This window comes from Lycorma delicatula, chromosome 1 (assembly GCF_047948215.1).
Source record: "Lycorma delicatula isolate Av1 chromosome 1, ASM4794821v1, whole genome shotgun sequence".
In the NCBI taxonomy this organism is placed as follows: domain Eukaryota; kingdom Metazoa; phylum Arthropoda; class Insecta; order Hemiptera; family Fulgoridae; genus Lycorma; species Lycorma delicatula.
The window spans coordinates 41,696,120-41,722,045 of record NC_134455.1 but is presented as its reverse complement, the minus strand read 5'-3'; the positions used below and the strand labels follow the sequence as shown (position 1 = coordinate 41,722,045).

Here is a 25,926-nt window from a genome sequence, read left to right as displayed (position 1 = left end):
GGCTTTTGGGGTTAGGAGGCTAGCTGAACAAAATAAGTTACGGAGTGGACAACTTCTGATAGATGACCGTGGAATCAGAAGCATTTTCGCCGAGGAAATAATTAAAGTCACCGGCACAACTTACACAATAGTTGTAGATTTTACCAACGAAGAGGAGGTGAATTCGAGCATATTCAAGCGCATTCGTAAGCTCACATACATGGACATTGATGAACCTTACGTGTCGCCTGGCGGCAGAACGGGTGCAAGTTTGAGGAGATTACTTGAATGTGATGGAGGAATAATGGGCAGGGAAAGGCAGCGTTTCCTACCGAACACCATCTTCAAGCAGAAAGAGAAAAGGTTTTATGAACCGACATTCACGGTGTCGTTTAAGGCGTATCTTTGTGAACGCTTCAAGGATGTCAAGGAAGGGGTGAACTCAGATGTTGCTGAAGTACTGTCTGTTAGGAAAGGTAGCGATAATAAAGGATGCATACGGCGGAGAGCAAAGGTGCAGTGGCGCTGAAGCAGGAGATTAATCAGAAAGTGGAGAGGATTGCGGTCAAGAATGTTGGGAGGCGGTCGATCCTGGGTTTTTCCATATAAAGAACCTTGAGAAGGGGATTACCTCTGACCACGTCGCTGCAGCGGTAGCAGCAGGCGCATGCTGTGCCACCGGAGAGTACTTGCGACCGGCGTATGGGGACACTCAGAACTCGACAAGTTCGAGTTCTGAGTGTCACTGAGAAGGATACGGATTGGGTGGGTTAATTGATGGGTGATTAAGCGAGAAGATGAATTACGGTGCTATAAATGTGGTGAGGATGGCCATGTACAGATAAGGTGCAAGGGTCCGGACCGCAAAAAACTGTGCTTTCAATGCAACGGACAGGGCCACAAGCGAGGAGAGTGTCATCAACGGGACAAAAGCCAGGAAGACGAAGCAGATTTTTGAGTTAGGGTTAGTGGTGGCGGAAACAGAGGAGAAAGCTCGTCGCACTGATGCGTCTGCTGTACTTTAACGTTACCTGAAGTTGTGGGGTGTTGAGTGTCTGATGGGAGGTGGCTTCTAGTTTGGCAGTAGATAGATATTACTGTAGTCAGCTGAATATGTCGCATTTTCATGTGATAGGTGAAGGAGTGTGGGGGCTCTTTCGATGGCCCGAAAGAGAAATGATGTATAAGGTAAGGATGATGTAAAAGGTTTAAATGATATAAAAGGTGGCAACATCGTCGGAATGATTTCCCCTCGAAAAACGATGGGCCAGAATTTCCGAGGCGGTGACAACCATGCTCCAATCCGAAAGCGAAAGAGGAGAGGATCAGGCAGGCTGGGAGTTTGCTGGCTGCTCGAAGAGTACCGGCCACTGGGCCGACACAGATAGCTGTCGAGGGATGGTGGTGGGCAGCCGGCTTCTGATGGTAGGCGGCGGGAGCTCCTCGGAGTCGTCGTCGTCGTCTATCACCCCCTGGGGACATCGTCGCCGCCGTTCTGAGTCGGCATTAGGTGTGCCCCGGCAATTGCACGGGGGCTGTGTACATGTCAAAGGGATTAGGTTCGGCCCCTGTGCAACTAGAGGCGGAGGTTTTTTTGCGGGTGCGAGCCCCGCGCTGCCGTCAGATCGGGCGTGGCAGCGGCTGGCAGAGCTTCCTATGGAAAACAAACAAAAAATAATAAATATTTAACATAAAAAATTGTTTTTCAAATAAAAAGACAAAATTGATTTAATGACATTAAATTATAAATACCAAAGTTGAATCCAATTTACCGAAAACGTTATGATCACTGATAAAAACTAATATTGCATTAACAATAATATAGCAATAGAAAAGAAACATAGAAACATAAAATTCATACAGTTCACTTTTTGGAAGTTGTATAACTTTTACTGTTTACAAAAAACCTACTCTGCACTTTATGAATAAATAAGAATACTATCACTTTAATCGTTGTTTACAAATAAATTCCTTCACTCGTTGTTATCAAACGTTTAATGTTATCGCTGTTATTACACACTGCGCGCTACTCGGCCTTGCAAATATATGAACCCCATCCGCTAGTCCCCTGTAGCATTCATATCTCCTGGCCTACGGAACCAGTACCCGACCCGTTCTTTTGACTGTTGTAATAATTTTCATTGTCCGCGTCTTTAGGGTTTTCTATAAGTTCTTTTTCCGGCCCGATGTTTCGTCCGGTCGAACAGAAGCTTTATGAGGTACCAACCATGTTCTATATTACAAAGAACAAATTATTAAACTGATTCTAAAGAATCCTTTTTGGTTCCTTCTAGATTCTTCTTTCTTTATTTTCTCTGTCTTTCTTGCTTCCGAAAGAAACCCGTTTCATTGGTTCCGATACAATATGTTGAAACATATCTTCCACTTTTTAACTACTCCTCTTATACCCCGGTCACTATATCTATTTTTTAGTTATTTAAAATTTCTTACTCCCTTTTTAATTTTCTTGAGCAGCCCCGATGATAATTTTTAAAACTTGATTTTTAATAGATGTTACTTGTATCTTTCGTCTTCGTTTTCATCAATGTTCAGTTTTCAGTACCATAATTGCTGCAAATAATATTAAAGTAGCATATGTGTTGTAATATTTTATTTTGTTGAAAATATTTTATAAAATAAAAATTGAGATAAGTATAGTAACCTCTACTAGTCACAGAAATGTTTTCCTTTATCTATTTTCCAGAATATCAGTGATGGAAGCAATTATAGATGATTAAAGCTAATATTTATAACTTACTTGTCCACTATTTAATAATTGTTTTTGTTTTTTAATACGGTCTACTCCTTTATTTTGTTACCGACTCGAGCATTTACAATTAAATCAAGTCATTTTTGAATTTCGTTTATTCAGTATCTACTACTTCTGTAATAATCTTCTTGAAAGTATCCCGTCTTTTTTTCTGCTACAGTGATTTTTCCATTCTTGTTTCTTTTATAAAGCTTGAAGAATGTTCCGTAATTCTATCGAAATTTCTTTTGTATTTTTTTGCAAGTTAGTGGGCAGGAAAAAACTGGCTGTAATAACTGACAATCAAACTAGGTTATACTGCGTCATGGTTAAATCTTTATTTTATATTTATCCACCAAAACGAGTTCTTAACTACATTCCAGGTTATGACAGGAAGAAACATTTGTTATGTTTCTTTTATCGGGCTATGTTTTTTCAGACTGTCAGTCTGATTGACTACGTTGTCCCGCTTCGGTGAATTCCAATTTTCCATGTATTTATGGATATTACTATATTCATAATGTATATGAGTGGGTATTCCAAACGACAGATTTTGTGTCTACAATAACCTAAAACAGACTGTAACAAGTAACCTGTAAGATTAATTTTAAAAGTAACTTTTCTTTTAAATTTATTCACTCGAACCACCACATAATCACTTATATCATTCTGTCTTGGCTTTTTAAAGTGTTTTATAAAAATTGCTACACCACTAACTTATTTTTTTTTCCTAATTGGACAGTCAAACAAATACTGATAAAAGTTTCATGTAAATAAATTGTTATGAAATTTGAAATTTCGTTCCTCTGAGACTAAAATAAATATACATTCATCATTATATAAAAAAGCTATATACATAAGATATGTTATACATATCTTTATTTTCAAAAGCATTTTTAAATAAATCTTTTTTGTCTAATTAGAAATAATAATTTTTGCTAATAGTATCATTTCAAAATATTGTAAGAATTCGTAGGATATTGGAAACAGCTATCAAAAATATAAAAATTATTTAAGTAATAACTAAAATTTCAAGTTAACTTCCCAAATAATTGTTTAAAATCTGCTGCTTTATTGTAAGTTACTGATCGACGATAAGTTTTTATTTATTGTAAAATTTTATACTTTTTTTTTTGCTGCTGTGAAATTTTAAACTGAATCGATTAACAATAAAAACAAATTTTGCCTCTAATAAAATAAACATTTTTTATGTTTCTTATTTTGAAAAAAGTCGGCTGGAAGTATAATCTGAATTTATAAAATTAACCGAATATTATCACAGTAATACATTCATTAAACTCATCTACTAATTATGAGTTTAATGAAAGGGACGACTATTAAACCACACATTATTAAATTGGCCTGAGCTAATCGTTTTGTGGTGAGGCATAAATTAATCTGCGGAAAATTAGTATATAATTTATAAGTTGTTAACATTGATAATTCATTTTTTCCTAATTAATAACTGCATAAATTTTCTCAACATTAAATCAATGTTAAACTAGTATTTTAATGTTACCAAGTTTTACAATATTTGATAGCTCTTTTCACGTTCCTTTATTTATAGGCAAATTCCAACATTCATAAAACCTGAGATGCAGCTAAAGGGACATATTTATAAATTAGAAGCACGACCTGGTTCGAAATACAGATGTGAACAAGTATCCCTGTGTATTTGTTACTGTGGGAAGTCTGTAACTTCTGAATATTATAACTTCTGTAGGAACTGGACATTTTTGTCTTAATCCAAATACCTCTTGGTATGTTAATTACATCACTAGGATCTGCTAGAGTAGTTAATGACGTTGTATATGACGTCAATTAAAAAGTAGAACGATTATAGAAAAGTAGCTATTACTCGATTAATTACATTACACGAGTCTGTGAACATGGTGTAAAGATCTTCGCTTCAGTTTTTGTTTTTGTTAGTATCTTTAATGAAGTTATCTTAGTTCCAGCTAGCTATCTTCTAGCGTGACCGTAAAATAACCAAAGACTAAATAGTCCTGACAAAACAGCCCGGAAAAAATAACCTATTCTGAAACAGCCCAAGAATAAATAGTGCCGTTAATAACAATAATAGTAACGTTAATTAGACGAGGTTATCGAGCGAAGCGAGTGTAAGTTATGTTCTCATAATCTACTTATAAATTAGTATCGGATAATTTTTTTTTAATTTCTAGTTTGTCTTTTCGACCTCTACAAACTGTTATCTGTGTTATCTGTGTTTGTACATATAGTCTTGAGCTATTTTAGAATAGGTTATTTTTTCGGGGCTGTTTTGGTCTTGGGATATTTTAGAATAGGCTATTTTGTCGGGGCTATTTAGTCTTGGGCTGTTTTGATGGGGTTCCATCTTCTAATTATCTTAGTATTTTTATTTATGAATGTTGTATGGCAAAGAAAATTTTCTTGATGGTTTTCAAATGCGATATCAGACTGGCCGGCATGATGCAAGTATTTACAATGGGTCAACCGTGTGTAGAATATAAACCAGATTACTACACGCTGGTGAGAAAGTTAAAATAAATACAAAAGCTTAACGTAGGTCACGTAGTAAATTTACTGAATTATAAAAATTCGTGAAGTTCTTCTATTCTTATTCAAGAGTTGGGGAAACAATCAGAAATAGTGATCAAATAATAACTGGTAACACAAAAAATGTTTAATGTTATGTCCACGTTAATTTATATATATGTATATATATATATATACACATACGCCTTGAAAATAATTGTTTTACTAAAGTTAATCAATTTGTTGAAGCATATTCTCATTTGATAAGTATTCTGATAATGACTGAAAATGACCTAATGGTCGTTATCAAGAATTTGCTCAAAAACTCAGATCTTTGGCTGGTATTTCCCAAATTGTACTATGGTGTACAACTGGGAAAGATCCCAATTGTACAATTGGAGTATTGTACAGTTACAATACCCCAGTTGGGTATTGTTATTTCTAGTACTAAGGAGGAATGCAATCTGATCTGATGAAGTACAATCTTTCATCTTCAATCTGATGCGTTTAGAAAGACTGCATTTTATCTCTTGTTTCTAACAAATATGACTCTCATATTATCAGTAACTGAAGGCATATGTCTGTGATTAGTATCCTAACGTATTTAAGGTATCCTAAGGTAATTCACATATGATTCATTTTAAAATTATTAATCACAAAAAGTATGACTTTGTGCCTGTTCAGATAGATCAGCTGCAGACGAACTACTGGAAAACAAATCATCTTTATGATTCTTTTTCTAGAGCCTTAGTATTTGTAACACCATGTAGGGGACGAACATGAATGTTTCAATAACATATTCCAGAGGTAACGTTGGTTTACTGGCATTTCTCCTGCCTCCACCCCATACGATTGCCCGAAAGCATATGACCGAATGTCTGTGCCACAAACGGCTACTGAACCTCGAAGGGAGTTTAATCCACCAGTCTCCTATCTAGCTCCTAAAGCTAATCTAACAGCGTGAGCGGAATAAGAGTGGTGCAATACACCACTCGATTGCGTGTCCCACCGTTTACTTGTCATGTATTACTAAATTGGGTAGGCGCACCCCGTCTGTACTAAAATATATGACTCGTCAATAAATTAAATTTACATCGTCAAAGACAGCAATTCGCTGCCTCGCTTAGTTCGCTGAATGCCAGCAAGTACCTGTCCACCATATTGCAGCGCTTGGAGCTACAATTGGCTGATGGCCAGTCATGTCTTGAGAGTAGCTTCCCACAGTACGCGGTAGGAGTCTTTTCCCTTAAGAAACTACTGATGCTGATTGAACAAAGCAACCGCATGAAGGAACTCCCACACGGTCTGACAATGCGGCCCTCGCCACGTTGACTCGCCGCTTGTGAGTGGTAAATTTTCCCCTTGACCTCTAAGTTCCAGGGTGGCCTGAGTTCTGGCCCTTCCAAGAGCTGGGCAGTCGAACATCATGGTTTTTTTTGTTAGTGGGCGAAAAACGCCTGGGAGTTATCATCGCCCGGAATTTTATTAATAAAAAGGTAAAATAACTCCACAATAATAAAACTTTTAAGGTGTAAAATTAATATTAATCATATAATAAAAATTTATTAAACAAGAGTCAAGAATGTAATCGAACATCATGTGATCGTTTGACTGGACCTCCCCGAAATTTCAGAGGTAAGATAAGATAATCTTGCAACTGATTCTTCGAGTGATGACTACGCAAGAGTAGACTGTTAGAAACTTGTCTATCTAACTAACTATTACAAAACTAATGAACTAATTTCAGTCGCACCCTGAGATTTTAGGTAAAGGTTTAATTACTAATATAAATTTACTACAATAAGAATTTACTGAATTCGGGAGGCTAATAATTTACTCTATCAGTGAGTATGTAGCGCTAGATCTAGTGGAAATTTAGTTTCCAGCTAGATTATTTGGAAAGAAAATGTAACAGTGGGTACCATCTCCTATTTAATCTAAAAGATTCTTGGTTCTATTCCCGGTCTGGCATTACATTTTAAAGATATAGCAACGGGTTTGTAATTAGAAACAAAATAGTAGGACGATTGTATTTTATATTTTTATTTCTAATTTAATTTCACCTTTTTTTAAATTTACTTGTCCATTGTTAAGTTGGGTGTTCCTAAGCCATACTATTATTAACCTGAGGAGGAGCCATATTTTTACCTGAAGAGGATAGCATAGGATTTCCACGACGATCGGCGACTTGTATATATAGGCTGGGGGATAACGAGCTGTGGTTCCGGTTTTTGCGTGGGGTGCTCCAGACTCTCTCTTGGGACCCCTCCTGTGGAACGTGGTCTATGATGAGGTACTTCGGCTGCGTTAACCGGTAGGGGTGACTCCTATTGTCTACACTGATGATTTAGCCCTTTGGTGGTGGGGAAGTTTAAGGAGGGGGCGGCTAACGCTGCAAACACTGCTATAGCTAAGATCGGAAAATGGATGATGGAAAAGAGGTTACAGCAATCCCGAAGGAAATCTGTTTTCGTCCCGCTGGCGGGGAGACGGGTTCTGGCGCCCATCGCAGTCAACATCGAGGGAGAGGTGGTCCAGTCACGAGAAAGCACCAAGTACCTGAGAATGTGGCTGGACCATAAGCGATCGTTCACCCACCATACAAAAGAGGTTAGCGACAAGGTGGGACGAATAGTGCAGCGTCTGGCTAAGTTACTCTCAAATATCGGTGGACCACGAGCATCGAAGAGAAGGCTGTATTCACACGTGGTCAATGCAACAGTTCTCAATGGTGTTTCAGCGTGGAAGAGGGAAATGGCCGTGGAGCACAACAGGAGAATCCTAGAGGGGGTAAAGCTTCGCATGTCCCTCAAGGTGGCATCAGCATATGCCTCGGTGTCGACAGGGACGGTGCTGGTGATCACGAATACCATTGTAGGGTTTGTGGCGAGAGTTCTTCAGGAGAAGAATTAGGGGCTCGGGGATGAGGGATAGCCCTCTGCGGAGCTGCCGTTCGTACGTGATTGTACGAGTAGGCGGTAGCGATAAGGCACGGGGATTCTCGCACCCCCGAGCTGGAAAAAGACCGAGTCCCGGCGGGGTTGCCCCCTCGGGGTGTCCCTGTTAGAGGCATTGGCATAAAGACCACGTCCCGGCTCCCGGAGTGGGGACCCAGGTACGGCATAGCCGGGCATGGTGGATTCTATTCTGGGTGTTTAAGGCGAGCGCAAAGTGAGATCTGACCGGCGGGTCGAGATGTGGCGGCTCGTTAGAGTAAAGGAAACTTCCCTGGGCTGTGTAATACTTCACTGCAGGATCCGGCCCGGGGGAAAAGAAAAGAAAAGAGAGAGAAAAAAACCATACTATTTTATTGCATGTTTGATTACAATATTTGTTCTTTTGATTAGAAATATTAGATTTTTCTAGAAAACTCGTTTTTAACATTCTTAGTGATATCTACATACGGTATTGAAACAAATTTTTCAGAATATTGATATTCTATTTAAGAGAACACATTAACGTGACCTGGTTTGTTGAACGTATGTTGTTTTCATCCAAGCATCAAAAAAAAAAGAATCTCAACGTTTTTATTAGCCAGTTACGTTTATGAAACAAGCGAGGCAAGGTATAATTACTAGTTTACGAGGCCCGAACTTATTGCGGGCCTCGTAAGTGTGAGTAAAGAATTATTTATTGATATTATGCATTAAAGTTAAGTTTTTAAATAATGATTTAAATTTAACTATGCATTAAGTCATTTAATTTCATATCCAGACAAACTTAAACTTTAAAATCCATATGAACGTTTTAGCTTATCACAGTAGAATCAGAGTAGCAATAACTCTACTGCCACTAATCTGGTATTGATTGACTATACGACTTCAATTTGAATTGCCGTAATTTTATTTCAGTATTGTAATTGATTGTTTGTAGCAAATTTACTAGTAAAAATATTTGTGTATAAGTCACATTTTTTAAATTTTGGAATAAATAATTCTCAACCTTTTTGCAACTGAAAATACTCAGGTAATGATTGAATTTCATTAGCATTAATTTATATATAAATAATTTTTTTTTTTTTGTGGGGGTATTTTATATTCCATTTATAACCTTAGTGGGTTAAGTTAATATATAATACATAGAGTTTATCCAAAGATAAACAATTATTTTTAGTTTTCTGTTAAGTAGCAGCTGAGACTATTATTTTTGTGTTTTGACAAGGAGAAATTTAAACTTTATTTAATTTTTAATTTTTATTTTTCTATCTTTTATTTTCATGAAAAGATTGTTGTTATTTTAACTAAGATTAAGTTTCTGCAGATTAACAGGGCTTCGTTATCTGGCACAATTATAGCCTATGTAGGCTGTGTGGAAATAATTATGTATTTTACATAAATTTATGAGTAATAACTTAAAATTATTTCCCGATCTAAAGACAGTCTACAAAAATTTTCTTAATTTATTTGTTCTTAAAAAAACAGAATTAATTTCTTATCTTGCGTTTAATTTTACTTGTTGAATTTATTCATCTGTATGTTTTCTTCGAAAAAATCGTTGTTTTGTTATTTTCCGTGATTATTTCTTATTTTTTGCTTGTTTCCGGACCTGAGCGTTACAACAAAATCAAAGGAGAAATATCATTAAGAATTAATTACATGAGAAAATTAGTTTAGTTAGGATAAATCAAAACCGAAGAATAAAATTGACGGTTTAATGCTTTTATTTTAAATAGTCAAAAGAAAATTGTGAGGTAGAAATAAATTACAATGTAAATGATTTAATCCAGTTTATAAAAGAAAATTTAATAATTATGAGAGGCTGTAATGACAAAGCAATAAAATAAAGTGAGAAGATAATGTCAAATTTTGAGCTAAACCAAAAGTGCAATAACTAGAGTAAGTTTTTCGTAGCGAGTATAAACTAATAATTGAGAAAAAAATTTAAAAATAATGAAAGAAAATGGTACACTTGAGTAAGCCCAAAAAACAAGAGAAAGTATCGGAAGATATCTACTTTAGGTAGATATTCTGATATCAATGTACGTCTGTAAATCTACATAAAAGTAAATATAGATATTAATTTCGATCTAGTATGCGTAAACATACATGAAAGTGACTAAAATAAAACTTTGAAGAGAAGAGATGTGTTTTGGGGTAAGTAAAAAACATGAAATAAAGTTAAAGGCAAACTGCTTGGGGAAGCCTAGACAAGACTGCAAAATCAGATACTGAAGTAGATAATCTCAAAAAATAAAAACAAAAACAAAATACCAGGAGATAACCGGGTGGAAAACTAGTTCAGTTAAACACAGTCTAAGAAGTTGAATTCGAGCAAGTGATCTTTAATACATCAAAATCCTGCGTTAGAAGATAGTTGCTAAATGTAAAAGAATAGATACTTTTCAGTTATTACTACTAAGTTCGTTAAGCGTTTGAAAAGTTATTATTTTTTTATAACTGTATCGGAATTAATAAATTTGTTTTAAATTAATAATTTGATTTTCTTTAAATTAAAAATCATTAAATTGATAACTTTTAATTAAGTTATTCATTTTTTGATTCCATAATATTATTGACGTTTGAGAAATAAAAAGGAAGTATCTGTAATCTCACGATATAATATATTTAGAAAAATACCATTAAAATACATGAACGTAGAATATTGATTCTTAACGTAAATAATTAAGATATTTTCCTACTGATTGCTGATATTTCTGGAATCAGTAATAGAATAAATTATTTAGGCAAGTATTTTAAAAATTATAAATTTCCTCTTTTTCATCTGGTTTTTTATTTGGGCATGATACAATTATTTAGTTACTGAAATTTTAACCGTCTGCTGATTCATATAATTTATAAAAAATATTCTGCAACATCGATTTTCAAATTACCATTTTTTTTTATTTCATCGGTACTACTTAAAAAACTTCCTACACAGTTTTAGAACGTGATAAAATGTTGAAACGTTACCGATTAAAAAGAGGTATTTTCTGGATCGGTATAAAAAAAACTAAAAAAATTGTTCTTTTCAGTTTCTCAACGTTTATCAGTGTGTTTCAGTGCCGTAGAACACTGTTGATTGTATCTTAAACGTGAGATGGAAAAGCAGGCTCTAAAGTTATTGATCTTAGTTTTATTATTGACACTGTAATTCAATTTTGGAAAACTACCCGATATAAATGAATTAAATAATCATCTTCGATAAAAGTGTAATATCATAAAGCTTATAGTGCATTATTACTTTTTGTTAAATTTATTGATTACTTCAGGTTTAGATTTCCCACTACCTACATCGGAGAGGATATTATAACAATATTTACTTTACAATCTACGATATTAATTTCTCTCGCAACAATAAATTTATTATCAAGTATTTTATCCTGTGCTGAGACCAAAAGCAAAAACCGCCTACGAAATAATTTACGCTTTTTTTTTGTTATCCTGAAATATTACTTGGTAGTATTAATTTATTTACCGGTGATAAATGCTTTATTGATACAATATTGTAGTAATAAATCACTATAAAAAAAAATACAAATTATCGTTACCCTTTATAACTCCTCGAAACGAAGCTTAACCATAAATTCGGCCGTACTTTTTTTATCGAACAGTGTTTTGCAGTTCGAAATAGAAAGAGGTGAAGAGTGGAAATTGTAGTTTAAAAGCTATAATTACAGGCTTGTTTCAATAAAATCATATTATTTGAAAAAGAGAAACGACCGTACATCGATTAAAATATTCTGGTAATCATAGGAAGGATTTATGTTTGGATCTGTTCGTTTGTTTTGTGCGAGGAACGGGGAGAGGCAGTTATTATTTTTTGTTTCATTCGAAAACAAATACGTACGAAAGTAATGTGTCGGATAATGTAATGTGTTGTGTTTCACTACGTGTCGGAAGGGGAAAAAGTAAAGCAAAGGTCACGACCTTTTGCAGTAATATAGTATTCCGTCCGGTTAGTTTAATGATGGGGGTCGGTAAATTGTAGCGTGTAGGGTAAGAGAGGTTGTCCACTTTTGTACTTTTCTGCCTCATGCACTTATCCCTGGCACCATCATTTGACCGGCCAATATGGGGCGTATAAATTATGCCGATAAAATATTGTTCCAATATACGAGAAATTGATTCAAAGGGCGTGCGCACGAACATCGTTCTAGCGCGCTTTCCTGTTTTATTTTATCCCTTTTGCCTTTTATCTATCTCTCTCACTCGTCCAAAAAAAAGATGGATACGGAGGTTGTTTTGGGGTTGAGCCAGCTTGCAGCTCATAGCGGTTGATTTATAGATGTGACACCTTGTGAAGTCGTCAGTTCGTTTTCCAAGAGAACTTTATAACAGTGAGAATCTTGCTAGTTGTCATCGTTTTTTGTCTTAACCGTTTTTACGGAAAAATGTAATATAGCACCTCTTAATAAAACCACTAAAGATACTACGACATCATGTAAAAGAAATATTCATCTTTCTGCCAGTAATATTATATATTTGAGTTATTTTATCCTGTCACCTGCAGAAAATATGAGAGATTTAAAAAAAATTTTCTTTACATTGCTTGTTTTATTACACCGACATTACACAGTTAGTACATCCCTCCCATTTTCAAAGGACGTATCTTCTTGGATCGCATAACACAGCTAGTTATCTGAACGTTGATCAAATCGATATAGTCGCAAATTTATCTAAACTGGTTGAGAATTATTAACAGCGTGTCAAGGGTACAGGCTTAATATATATATATATATATATATATATATATATACATATGCACACACAAACACACTGTTTTTATTGATACAAACAAGATGAACATTTTTGGACTACTTTTCTTTTAATAGATGTCTAAATAAATAAGATGTTGTTTTAAGATTTATGAAAATACATAAAAATTCCAGTTTTTACTTTTATTTTATTTATTACTATTTAGGATATGTATTTCTGCAAGAAAGATGATATGATGGCATAACAAATGTCACACCCTTGCTGGCAATTGAACTAAACTCGAAGTCATAATAAAAACATTGCAAGAATATGTTTTTTATTTTTAGTACTATCGTAATAGCTAGCTCTAATATAGTAATCACACTTTATTACAGTTACCCGAACGTTGCAGTAACCGACATTCAGGTACTCTTTACGAGAAAATTATGGTAGCTTTGTAGGTAATTAAACGATGAGATATTGTGTAATACTGCAGCGAGTTTTGATGTGGGTTATCAGTATCGAGCTTATTCAGCCAAACCTAAATTCGTAAACCGTATTTTGGAGGTACAACATAAACAAATGTAAATGTATTCTGCTTGGAAACGTACAATTTAATAAAAGTTATTATCCTGTGCTACAGCACGGACGATTACGTAGCGGTAATATTATTTTCACCTCGTTAAAATATTGAAAATATGATGGGTATAAAATTTACATTCTGAAAAATAATTTAAGACTGAAATTATTACTGTTATTCATTTAATAACTTAAAGTTCAGATGTCGAAAATTGGTTTTCTAAAATGTTACCTAACTCTTTTTCTACATAATCTTATATTTTAGTATTTTAATTATCAGGATTTTTCTGTATTCATGTTTGTCTAAGACTCGTTCAACAAACAAATAAAGTGAAAATAAGAAAAATTTATTATGTCATAACTTCTATTAATTTTTTCTTAGGAACAGATTTACACAAAATCTTTTAAAAAAATCCTTCCGTGTTTTGTTTATAAATTTTACGCAAAAGTCAGTACTTCTAATTAGTTCCCGGCAAATAATTTTCGTGTCGGTTGCTCTTCCTTTTAGTCACACAGTTATAATTTCCAAACATACTAATCAGCCTAATTTATACAAATTTAGTAGGACTCCAATTTACTTAATGCGGGAAAGTGTCGGTTGTAATAAATAAAAATGATTCAACGTAAATTAATCTGAACTTGTATAACAAGTTAAATAAATGATGATAAATTCAGAAAATGATGCTTTTGGAAAAAAAAAACTATGCACAACAATTTTATGTAAACTATCATTATGAAATATAAGAAGAAACTAATTAATTTTTTTTTTCAGAACAAAATGCAATTCTGAATTATGTCAGAAACTGATTGCTTATCTTACTTCATGCGGTTATTGATCAATACAGAATGATAAAAATAAAATGTGGGTAACGGTAGTGATAATAATTTCATTGTCTATTTATTTAGAATCTATTTATAATTATTATTAAACATCAAAGGAAAAATGAGTAGTGCGATTCATTATACTTTGATTTATTATACCCTTTGAATTATAATTATTGATATATACGTTTAACTTTTAAATAATTATTTTTATAAAGGTTTATATTTAAATTAAACATTAAAACTGTCTCTTTTAATTTTCTGTTTCATATCGTATCATATCTATAATAATATCTTTATGTTATATTTTCTATAACATATTATGGAGATTAATTATATCATATCTAATGAAGTCATGCAAAAGTAACCGTAGACAAAAATATATTATGAATTTTTAAAGTTGATAAAAATGTTGTTCAGGCACATGTTATTTACTTTTAATCCTATTGTAAATATATTATTTATGTAGTTGCTAATTTTAAAGAAAAGTACTTTTAAAAATTTACATTGCATAAATATAAAATTATCGAAAAGACTGTATGCAATTCCGTGTTTTATGTGTTGTATAGCTAATGCAACAGATTTTTCAAGAGCTTAAAGAGGATAAAAAGAGAATTTTAAGAGAAGAATCTTGGGAAGAAAGCTTTTGCAGGAAATCGAGTTTTTTTTCAGAATATAAAAGATCAAGGATGAAGTGCTAGCAGAGAAAAGGGAAGAAATGTAAAAAAGTGTGTCCAACTTTTTAGCCATACTACACACAAACATGTATATTCTAACTTAACATCTTGAAAGTTGTTCAAGGGAAAACTTTGCCTTTCCATTCCATACGTACATTCACGAGAAGAATAGGCCCCTGAAGTTTTCATACGAATTCATGCAATCTGATGGTTATTCATTCTAGTAGCTTTTCAGAAACTGGCTATTGTCGGACTAATAATAATAATAATAATAATAATAATAATAATAATAATAATAATAATAATAATAATAATAATAATAATAATAATAACAATAATAATAATAATAATAATAATAATAATAATAATAATAATAATAATAATAATAATAAAAATAATAATAATAATAATAATAATAATAATTTTTTTTTTTATTTGCCTTGTTTGTGCAACAGAACAGTTACAAAACCTTTGTATGCCGCACAATATCACATAAAGTCACAAAAGAACAGCCACAAGTCAACAACCCACATATAAATTAAAAATACAATATTCAAAACACAATAATAATAATAATAATAACAATTATGCAGTCAAATAGAAAAAATAATTAGAACTTTAAAAACGGTAGCTACGGAGTGATAATAAAAACACATAGATGAAAACATACAATAACAAAAAGAGAACATTACTAATACATTCCAAATAAAACGTTATAAGCAATAATCCTTAAAAAAACATCAATAATATTAAAATCATGAAAGTGAGCATCACACCAAGCACAATGATCCATCGCCACGTAACCCTCTCAAATTTTTAACGAAGGTTGCCTCATCTTCCCAAAAGCTTAGCTTATCCTGGAACTCCACTGCAACACTGGTACACCGCTCAATCGGAGACACGGTGGAACCAACTGGCGTCACAAATTGCCTAAAAAACCTCACTGACCTGGCCTGGTTCCGCAAGACAACATGATAACGCGTCGGAAGTCTGTTGTGCAGAGCTTTATAAAAGAAAACCAAGTCAATGTAGGTTCTTCTATCAGATAACCTGGAAAGGCCTAATTGCCTCAACATATCCTCTCTACTAGCACCAACAAAACAATCTCCAAACTTAAAACGCATCCAGTTCAAGAACCTATCCTGAACACCCTCAACCAGATCAGAGGCAAAACGTCGTTTACTATTCCACACCACGGTCGAGTACTCCAAGCGACTCCTCACCAAAGACTTGTACAGCAGGTTACAAGTGGAAATATTGCTAAACCGTCCACAAATCCAAAGGACAAGACCAAGGTCCCGGCGTGCTTTACTGACAATCCGAGCAACATATTCGTGAAAATACAACTTCGTGTCAAATAAAACCCCGAGGTCCTCAACCAATGTCTCAGCGACAATAACGTGCGTACCAATCCTATTGCTGAAAACAGAGCTCGACGTCTTACGAGACAAAGTCAAATGTTTGGTCTTCCGAAAATTCAAGGGCATACAATTGGGGTCAGCCCACTCAACAACCTTGTTAATATTCAATTGTAGCAACAGGTGATCTATACTATTTCTGATCGGACAATATATTTTGACGTCATCCGCAAACATCTGAAAATTGCACGTCAAAAGATGCCCGATATCATTTATAAAAAGAATAAAAAGAAGGGGACCCAAAACAGAGCCTTGCGGCACTCCAGACTTAGCCAAGAAGGATTCCTCAGACATCTGTCCACCAAAACGAACCGAAAAACGCCTGTCACGAAGATAAGAGGATAGACAATCATTAAAACGATCGCTGAAGCCGAAGCCCTTGGTCTTTGTTAACAACAAATGATGGGGTATCTTGTCAAAAGCTTTGGTAAAATCAAAATATATCACATCTACTTGACCCCTATGCTCAATTGCATTAACTGAGTCCTGCAAAAAGGCGGCCAAATTAGAAGCTGGTGAACGACCTTTAATAAATCCATGCTGAAATGACGACAACATCGGGAGAACATGGTCATAAACATGTCTAAATAGAATCCTCTCGAAGACTTTGGAAAAAGTACCGATGATAGAAATAGGCCTGAAATTATCCAGGGAAGGGACACCAGGCTTAGGTATAGGAGTAACAACTGCGTGTTTCCATAGGGACGGAAAAGAAGAAGACGACAAGCTCCAATTAAACAGGGAAGCAAGGATAGGAGAAACAATCTCATTCAAACCTAGCAACTTTCTGTTTCGGATATGTGTCTTCAGGAGGCTGTTCAATTATTCTTGGCTTAAAAGTGCGGAAACTAAAAGGATAGAGAATGAGGCTAGAAAAAGCTTACAAAAAGCTTTTTTCAAGAGCAATAATGCACCGAAACCTAAATATTTGGTTATTACCAAGGAGGATGGAAATTTTTCGAAGGTGAGTCCTTTTCTCATCGCTCGGGAGATAACCAAATGCGCTGGTGGCCCTGTAAAAGAAATAAGGAAGACCTTCATGGGACTTCATGTTGAGACTGTAAATGATGTCCAGTCTCAAAAGGTTTTAGGGCTTAAAAAGATTGGAGAACTGGCTGTTCATGTCGATCCCCACGGTACGCTCAACACCTCAAGAGGTTTGGTCGTCTGTCGGGATCTTCTAAATTGCACGGAGCAGGAAATTGTTGAGGAGTTGTCAACGCAGGGAGTCAGAGTGTCGCCGATTGAACATGAGAAGGAATGGCGAAGTCCTACCTTCAGCCTCTCATGTTCTCACATTTAACCGGCCTACCTTGCCGGAGAAGATTAGAGCGGGGATACATCGATTGGATGTGCGGGCATTTATTCCGCAGCCTATGCGATGCTTCAAGTGCCAACGTTTTGGCCACACCGCCATCAAATGTGAGAGAACGCAAATATGCGTGTGCGGCGAAGAGGTGCATGAGGGAGAGCCGTGTAAAGGCCCCCTACAAGCATCAATTGCAAGGGACAGCATTCATGTAGATCCAGGAATTGCCCTGTCTACAAAGAAGAAGTAGCTGTGCAGGAAGTTAAAACTCTGCAGAAAGTCAGCTACATCGACGCCAAAAAGATTGTTAACGCCCGCAAACCCAGAGCAACAACATCTTATGCTCAAGCTGCGGCTACTGTTCCTGCTCCTGCTCCAATTGCTGTAGATGAAAGTCAGCTCATCAGTAAATTTGCTCCGACCTTGGCTAACATGATTGAAAGAATTATTGACAATAAAATGAAATCTTTCAATATTAAAGATCCAATAAAGCCAAAGGTATTAGTACAGCCTCCTCCCGAAGATAAAACAGCGAAAGCTGCTCTCGCTCTGAAGAAAACGGACGCCAAAGCAGAATGCCAAGTCCGTCTTAGTGAGATTCTTGATGACAAGAAAACGATAATACCTACAGAGACTGTTATGGAGGCTCCCAAGCCTCCTGCAACTGAAGTAGCCTCTAAGCCTCAGAGGCCACAAAAAATCACACAGGAGGGCGATTGTCCCCCCTCCCACAGGCGGTGACCGGTGCGCCCCCCGTGTTAGGGAACGGCCAGGTTGCCGCCTCTCAATCGGCGCCAGAAACCGGCGCCGATCCATGCCCGTCGTCGTCGGCGGCTTCGGTGGTCTCCGATTCGGAGATCGGAAGCTACACCGGCGACGACGTTCTCCGCGAACATGATGCCGTTCGCAATATGGAGAAGAAAAGAAAAAAAGGATGGCCGAAAGAAAAACCTAGGACATAATTTAATTAAAAATTAGGGAGTCGATTGTACAATGGAACATCAATGGATGTTTTTCAAACATCCATGGGCTCCAATGCTTGGTACATGACGTAGACCCGATTTGTATATGTCTGCAAGAAACGCATTTCCGCCGAAATGAAAATTTTAAATTAGAAGGATTCGATATATTTCGGCGAGATCAACCGCCAAATGTAAGAGTTAGAGGTGGAGTAGCTATATTAACATCGACTAGAGCTACCACCGAAGCGGTTGTTCTAAACACAAACCGACAAGCGGTCGCCGTTAGAATGAAGCGTCCACTCCAGGTCACTGTCTGCAGCATATACTTGCCGTATTTTGATTGGAATAAGGATGACATAGCAAGACTAATTTCCGAGCTTCCCCCACCTGTTTTACTGGTGGGTGATTTTAATGCTCATAATTCTCTTTGGGGATCAGATCGAGTAGATCCCCGTGGAAGAGAACTTGAAGGGTTCCAGATGAATTCAGAACTTATTATTTTAAACGACGGATCAGGAACCTTTTTCAATGCCAGAGATGGATCGACGTCCTGTATAGATCTTGCACTTATAAGCGGATCGATAGCACCGAGGTACAGCTTCCATGTCATAGACGATCTGCATGGAAGCGATCATTTCCCGGTGCAAATTGTAACTGATGTTACAAGAACAATATAATATCCCATCCCTAAAAGATGGCTATTTGAAAAGGCAGACTGGACGAGCTTCACAGCTAGAACGATACTCCCGGAAACAACTGAAGTTATCGGAGACGATGTCGACGCCATAACAAATGCAATAATTGAGTCGGCATCGAGATATATTTCCAAAACATTTGGGAAACTTACGAAGAAACCCGTTCCATGGTGGAACGATGAAATAAGTGAAGCTATTAAAAGAAAGAAAAGAGCGTATAACGCCTTCAAGAAACGTCCTGCCCTACAAAATCTTATTGCCTTTAAAAAATACAGGGTGTATGCAAAACGTCTCATGATAGATTCGAAAAAACGATCCTGGCAGCAATACGTGTCATCCATCGACAGAACCACTACTGCATCAGATGTTTGGAGGAAAGTGAAGGCGATTTGTGGGCGTAAAAATTTTGTGCCCAAAACTAGCCTTCAAGATGAAGATGAAATAAAAGATACTCCATATGAAATTGCAGAGCTGTTATTCAATCACTTCGAAAAGGCCAGCAAAACGGCCAACTACGAGGAAGGTTTTCGAACCAAAAAAGAAGAACTCGAAGGTCTACTAAATTTTAGAACTGAGTATAATTACTCATATAATGTACCATTTAAAATGGAAGAATTCGCGAAAGCGTTGGAAAAATCAGGTAACACAGCTGCTGGTCCGGATGAAATCCATTATAATATGATCAGGCAGCTGAATATCACTGCAAAGCGTAGATTATTAAAACTTTATAATAAAATATGGCGGGATGGAACGTACCCGCAGCAGTGGAAAAAAGCTCATGTTGTTCCAGTACCAAAGAAAAATAAAAATTTAACAGACCCCTATAGCTACCGTCCTATTTCTCTGACGTGTGCTATGGGAAAAATACTGGAAAAAATGATTAATAATCGACTCGTCTGGGTTTTAAAAAAAGAAAACCTGATATCACCATACCAAGCAGGTTTTCGACAGTACAATTCCACCACCGATCAAATGATCAACTTAGAGAATATTATATATAACAGCTTTATTACAAGGAAACATTGTGTCGGAGTCTTCTTCGATCTTCAGAAGGCTTTCGATATGACCTGACGTTATGGAGTAATGCTCCACATATATGACTGAGGCATTTTTGGCAATCTGCCTGTACTGCTCTGCAAGTATATGAATGTGACCTTCCAAGTACGCGTCAACAATGAATATTCATGTGAAAGAATCTTGGAAAATGGCATACCGCAGGGTTCGCTGTTGAGCGGTACCTTGTTTACCATTGCCATTAATAAATTGATATTAGCCATTCCAGTAGAAATCAGCAAAAGCGTCTATGTTGATGATCTGGCAATTGTGTATGCCAGCAAGAAGACTGCTATGGTGAGGTACAAATTGCAACGAGCGATCAATGCTCTAAATGAAGTTGCAAGGAATAACGGATTCCAATTCTCACCAGAAAAAACGTGCTGTGTACACTTTTGTAGGAAGAGAATTCCTCATCAAAGTCCTGCGTTGACAATTGATGATAATCCAATACAATATAAAGACAATGTAAGATATTTAGGACTAGTATTGGATAAATCCCTTACATAGGGATTACAATGAAATCGCAGACGAAGCTGCCAGAAAGGCAACAGTCTGCGATGATTTGGATGCATTTCCTGTAAGAGTGGCAGATGTTAAAAACCGTCTAACAAATATAGTAAAAAACAAATGGAGTGCTGAATGGAGGAGTTTAAATACAAAATTAAACTCAGTAAAAACTTCTCCTTATAAATGGAAAAGCGACTTTAAGTTGACTCGCCGTGAACAAGTAGCGGTGACCAGACTTACAATCGGTCACACGCGATAATAAATTATAATAAATTTATATTTGTTAACCGGCGAAGTGAGACCACTGTGCGGTGTTTGTAATAAAACACTGACAATCAAGCATCTAATAGAAGAGTGTACCATATATGAGGACCTCAGAAAGAGGTTCCGTTTTAGAAATAATATTACTGCTGATCTGGATAATGGAAATGAAGAAAATATAGTTGCATTTTTACACGCCAGTGGACTTCATAAAAGTCTATAAAATGAAAGTTTAAAGCTCTAAGCGGTAGTTTGTGGTATTAATAATTTGAATTTTTAATTTCATGGTCTTTTGAGCACCTTATCTCAAATTTTAATATCGGGGCCCTATACACCCCGTGAGTGTTGTTGTTGTCTTTTGTGTCTTAATGTTTTTGTGTAGTTTTGTGTTTTTAAATAAAATGTAAGGGCCCTTTACACTCTTACATATGACGATCCAGATGGTGATAGTATTTTCTTTTAAAGAATGTGACGAGGGCTAATGACCTTAGCAGTCGATGCCCGTAAAAATACAGATAAAAAAAAAAAATAATAATAATAACAATAATAAAACGTTTAATAATAATAATATCTAAAACGTCTAAATAATAAAATAATAATAATAATGCAAAACGTCTTATGATAGATTCAAAGAAACGATCCTGGCAGCAATACGTGTCATCCCTCGACAGAACCACTACTGCATCATATGTTTGGAGGAAAGTGAAGGCGACATGTGTAATGCTCCAGATACATGAATGGGGCATTCGTGGCAAACTGCCAATCTTACTGAGCAACTATATGAATGACCGTACCTTCCAAGTACGTGTCAACAGTGAATATTAATCTATAAAAAACTTGGAAAATGGCATACCACAAGGTTCGACGTTGAGCGGTACCTTGTTTATGATCGCCATTAATAAATTGATATTAGCCATTCCAGTAGAAATCAGCAAAAGCGTCTGTGTTGATGATTTGGCAATTGTATATGCCAGCAACAAGACTGCTATGATGAAATCCAAATTGCAACGGTAGATCGACCCCTTAAACGAAGTTGCGAGGAATAATGGACTCCAATTTTTACCAGAAAAACGTGCTGTGTACACTTATGCAGGAAGAGAATTCCTCACCAAAGTCCTACGTTGAGAATTGGCAATGATCCAATACAATACAAAGAGAATGTGAGATTTTTAGGACTAGTATTGGATAAATCCCTTACGTGGGGATTACACATACAGGACTTGAGTGATAGATGCAAAAAGCCTTAAAAATTATAAAATGTTTATCGAACATTAACTGGGGCGCAAATAAAGAGATATTATTGAGATTGTATACAGCATTGTTTCAATCTAAACTAGACTACGGATGTATCGTATATTCATCCGCTAGAGAGTCACATCTAAAAAAGTTAGACGTAGTTCATAATGGCGGAATAAGAAATGCAACAGGCGCTTTCCGCACAAGTCCGGCGAATAGCCTAATGTCCGAAGCCGGAATAATGCCACTACATTATAGAAGAGAGATCCTTTTTCTAAGATACGCAGCAAATATATGGGCTTATCCTGCCCATATAAATAATAAACTTTTCAACAACCATCCTATGGCTGCATTATACCAACGTCGTGCTACCTATTCCAGACCAGCCGGAATTAGGTACTACGAATTAAGAAGAAAATACGAAATTGCTATACAGGAGACACTAGCAATTTCCACAAGAGAAATACTTCCATGGCTCTTGCCAGCGGTAAACGCTAGGTTGGATCTCTCTCAGGGAGAAATAAAAAAGAAGCCAGCAGTTAGGTAATGAAAGTGCAGACGAAGCTGCCAGAAAGGCAACAGTCTGCCATAATTTGGATGCATTTCCTGTAAGAGTGGCAGACGTTAAAAACCGTCTAACTAACATAGTAAGAAACTAATGGAGTACTGATTGGAGGAGTTTAAATACCAAATTATACTCGGTAAAAACTTCTCCATATAAATGGAAAAGCGACGTGAAGTTGACTCGCCGTGAACAAGTAGCTGTGACCAGACTTAGAATCGGTCACACGCGATTAACAAATTCACATTTGTTTACCGGCGAAGTGAGACCAATGTGCGGTGTTTGTATTAAAACACTGACAATCAAGCATCTAATAGAAGAGTGTACAATATATAAGGATCTCAGGAAGAGGTTCCGTCTAAGAAATGAATTTACTGCTGATCTGGATAATGGAAATGAAGAAAAAATAGTTGCTTTTTTACCTAAGCCACCTAAGCTTTTGTACCTAAGCCAAAATTTTTATTTATTACAAAGGAGAATGGAAACTTCCAAAAAGTTAGTCCATCCTTGATCGCAAGAGAGATAACTAATTGTGCTGGTGGTCCTGTTAAAGAAATTCGTAAAACCTTTTACGGATTACACGTTGAAACTATTAACGACAGTCAAAGTCAAAAAGTCCAGGGATTGAAGAAGATCGGCGGATTTGCGGTATCAGTGCAACCGCATAGCACCCTTAATACATTCAGAAGAGTTGTTGTTTGCCGTGATCTTCTAAACTGTACAGTAGAGGAAATAGTATTGGAAATGTCGAGTCAAGGAGTGATTCAGTGTCGCAGACTAACAATGAGAAGAAATGGCGAAGTTCTTCTTTCGGCCTCTCATGTATTGACATTTAACAGGCCTACCCTTCTTGAAAAGGTGCGTGCTGGTATACACCGGTTTGATGTAGGTGCGTTTATTCCGCAGCCTATGCGATGTTTCAAGTGTCAACGTTTTAGGCTCACTGCAGCTAAATGTGAAGCGCAGGAAATCTGCATATGTGGAATGAAGATACATGAGGGTGAACCACGTAAAGACCCTCCAATCTGTAATAATTGTAAAGGGCACCATAACTGCCGATCCAGGAATCGCCCGGTTTATAAATCTGAAACGGCCATTCAGGAAGTTAAAACGCTTCAGAAGGTTAGTTATCCTGAAGCGAAGAAAATTGTTAGTCAACGAACACCTCGACAATCGACCACTTATGCTGAAGCAGCTGCTGCCCCTTCTTCAACCAAAATTAACGTGGAGCAGTTGCTTAATTCAATGGCACCAAGCCTTGCAACAATGATAGAAAAAATCATTGATGCTAAGATAGAGTCATCGCACAGAACCATCTAAACATGAGAAGGCTCAATCCTGCATTGACATTGTTGATAAAAGAAATGTACAAGCGCAGCATAAAAAACTAGCTAAACCTGCGATCATAACACCATCAACTGAAGTAGTAAATAAAAATCTTGATTTGTCTAGAAAAGAGGAAAAGATCACTCCGTCGTGTAGTTACAAAACTAAGGAAATAGTCACTAGAAAATCCGAGTCTACCGAAATGGAGGTGCAAGTCGTTATTGAGAAAGCACCAGAGGTAGACGATATACAAACTGTAACAATGGGGGCTCCAAAAGCTCAAAGAACAGCTTCAGCGAGAGCATCTATTTCAGCTGGACCCAGCACTGCTGTAGAGATAGAATCCAGCTCATCAGCCGCGGAAAGTGCATCGCTTGCTAGTCTAGATTCAATTGCTACGATGTTAACAGGACCAAGGAAGCTTTCATCACCTGATGTAAGCCGGCGAACGTCATTGGCATCAGAAAGAGAAGACTATGCCATGTCCGAGGCCTCAGACACACTGTCATCGGAAGTTGAGAATGAAAAAACGGTGCAAGAAAGGATGGCTGAAGGAAAGCCTAGGAAGTAATATTCTGGATCCGAAGTTATAGAAAAATGTAAATTTTGAACATTTTTTTTTTTTGATACATTAAAATGAATTATTGAACCCTTTCTTTTGTTTTTGTTTGAAGTGGGATGGGGCTAATGACCAAAGTAGTCGATGCCCCTAAAAACCTCAAAAAAAAAATAATAATAATAATAATGATGATGATAATAATAATAATACTAAAAATTGGAAAAGTATAAGCTACATTTCCATTCTTACGTCACTGGTTTAATTATTAATTTTTGAATATTTCTGTTATATTGTAATAAATATAAACTGACTTTTACACTTAAATGTTAATACAGTGTGAAAGAAAAAAAATATTTTCAATTCGAGAAATAAAATAATTATTGTTTTACTGATTCCAATTTTAGTTAAAATATTTCTCTTTACGTGTGAATTGGTGGTACCACACGGTGACAAAAGTAAAATGTTAAAGGGCGTAATTAAATTCATTAATGTGAATAAAATTTAGTTGTGTAAATTCTATACAGAAATTAAAACTCTTAGTAATTATTATTTATATACGCTATCGCGATACATGAATTCACATATTCTGAGTTACGCGAGATTCAGTTTGATTAGATAGCTGAAAATTTTCTCATACTTTTCTTACTAAAACAAATTTAGTTATAGGACTGAATTTTACTTGAAATCCTACATGAAAATATATTTTACAAAAAAAAAAAAACTTATTGTAAGTATTATCAAATGTAATTGATAGAAACTTATATAAATTTATTTTTGCATCTAAGTATTCACGTAGTTTATGTATTAACATTAATGTTAATAACAAACGTATAAGTCGTAATATATGTTTTTTGAATTTTTTTTATTTCCGTTAGGTTTCAGAGTGTGAAGGTTTTTTTCTCTTATTTTCTTGAAGTTAGTAACGTTTATTTTTGGTTTTAATTTCAACCTTTGTATAATTTATTTTTTTCGCTTAACAATGAAAAATAATTGTAGGGTATTGTCCTACAATCCTATAGGTCGACGTATGCTGCAGACACATCATTATTCTTAATTTGCTTAATATCTAAGGTTCAAA

General features: G+C 35.8%; 1 protein-coding gene across 1 annotated transcript in view; it reads right to left on the bottom strand.

Moving 5' to 3' along the window:
* The window catches only part of LOC142317486 (uncharacterized), a 203,939-nt gene that overhangs the window by 147,585 nt on the left and 30,428 nt on the right, over positions 1 to 25,926 (bottom strand). The gene's annotated exons all lie outside the window — the stretch shown is intronic.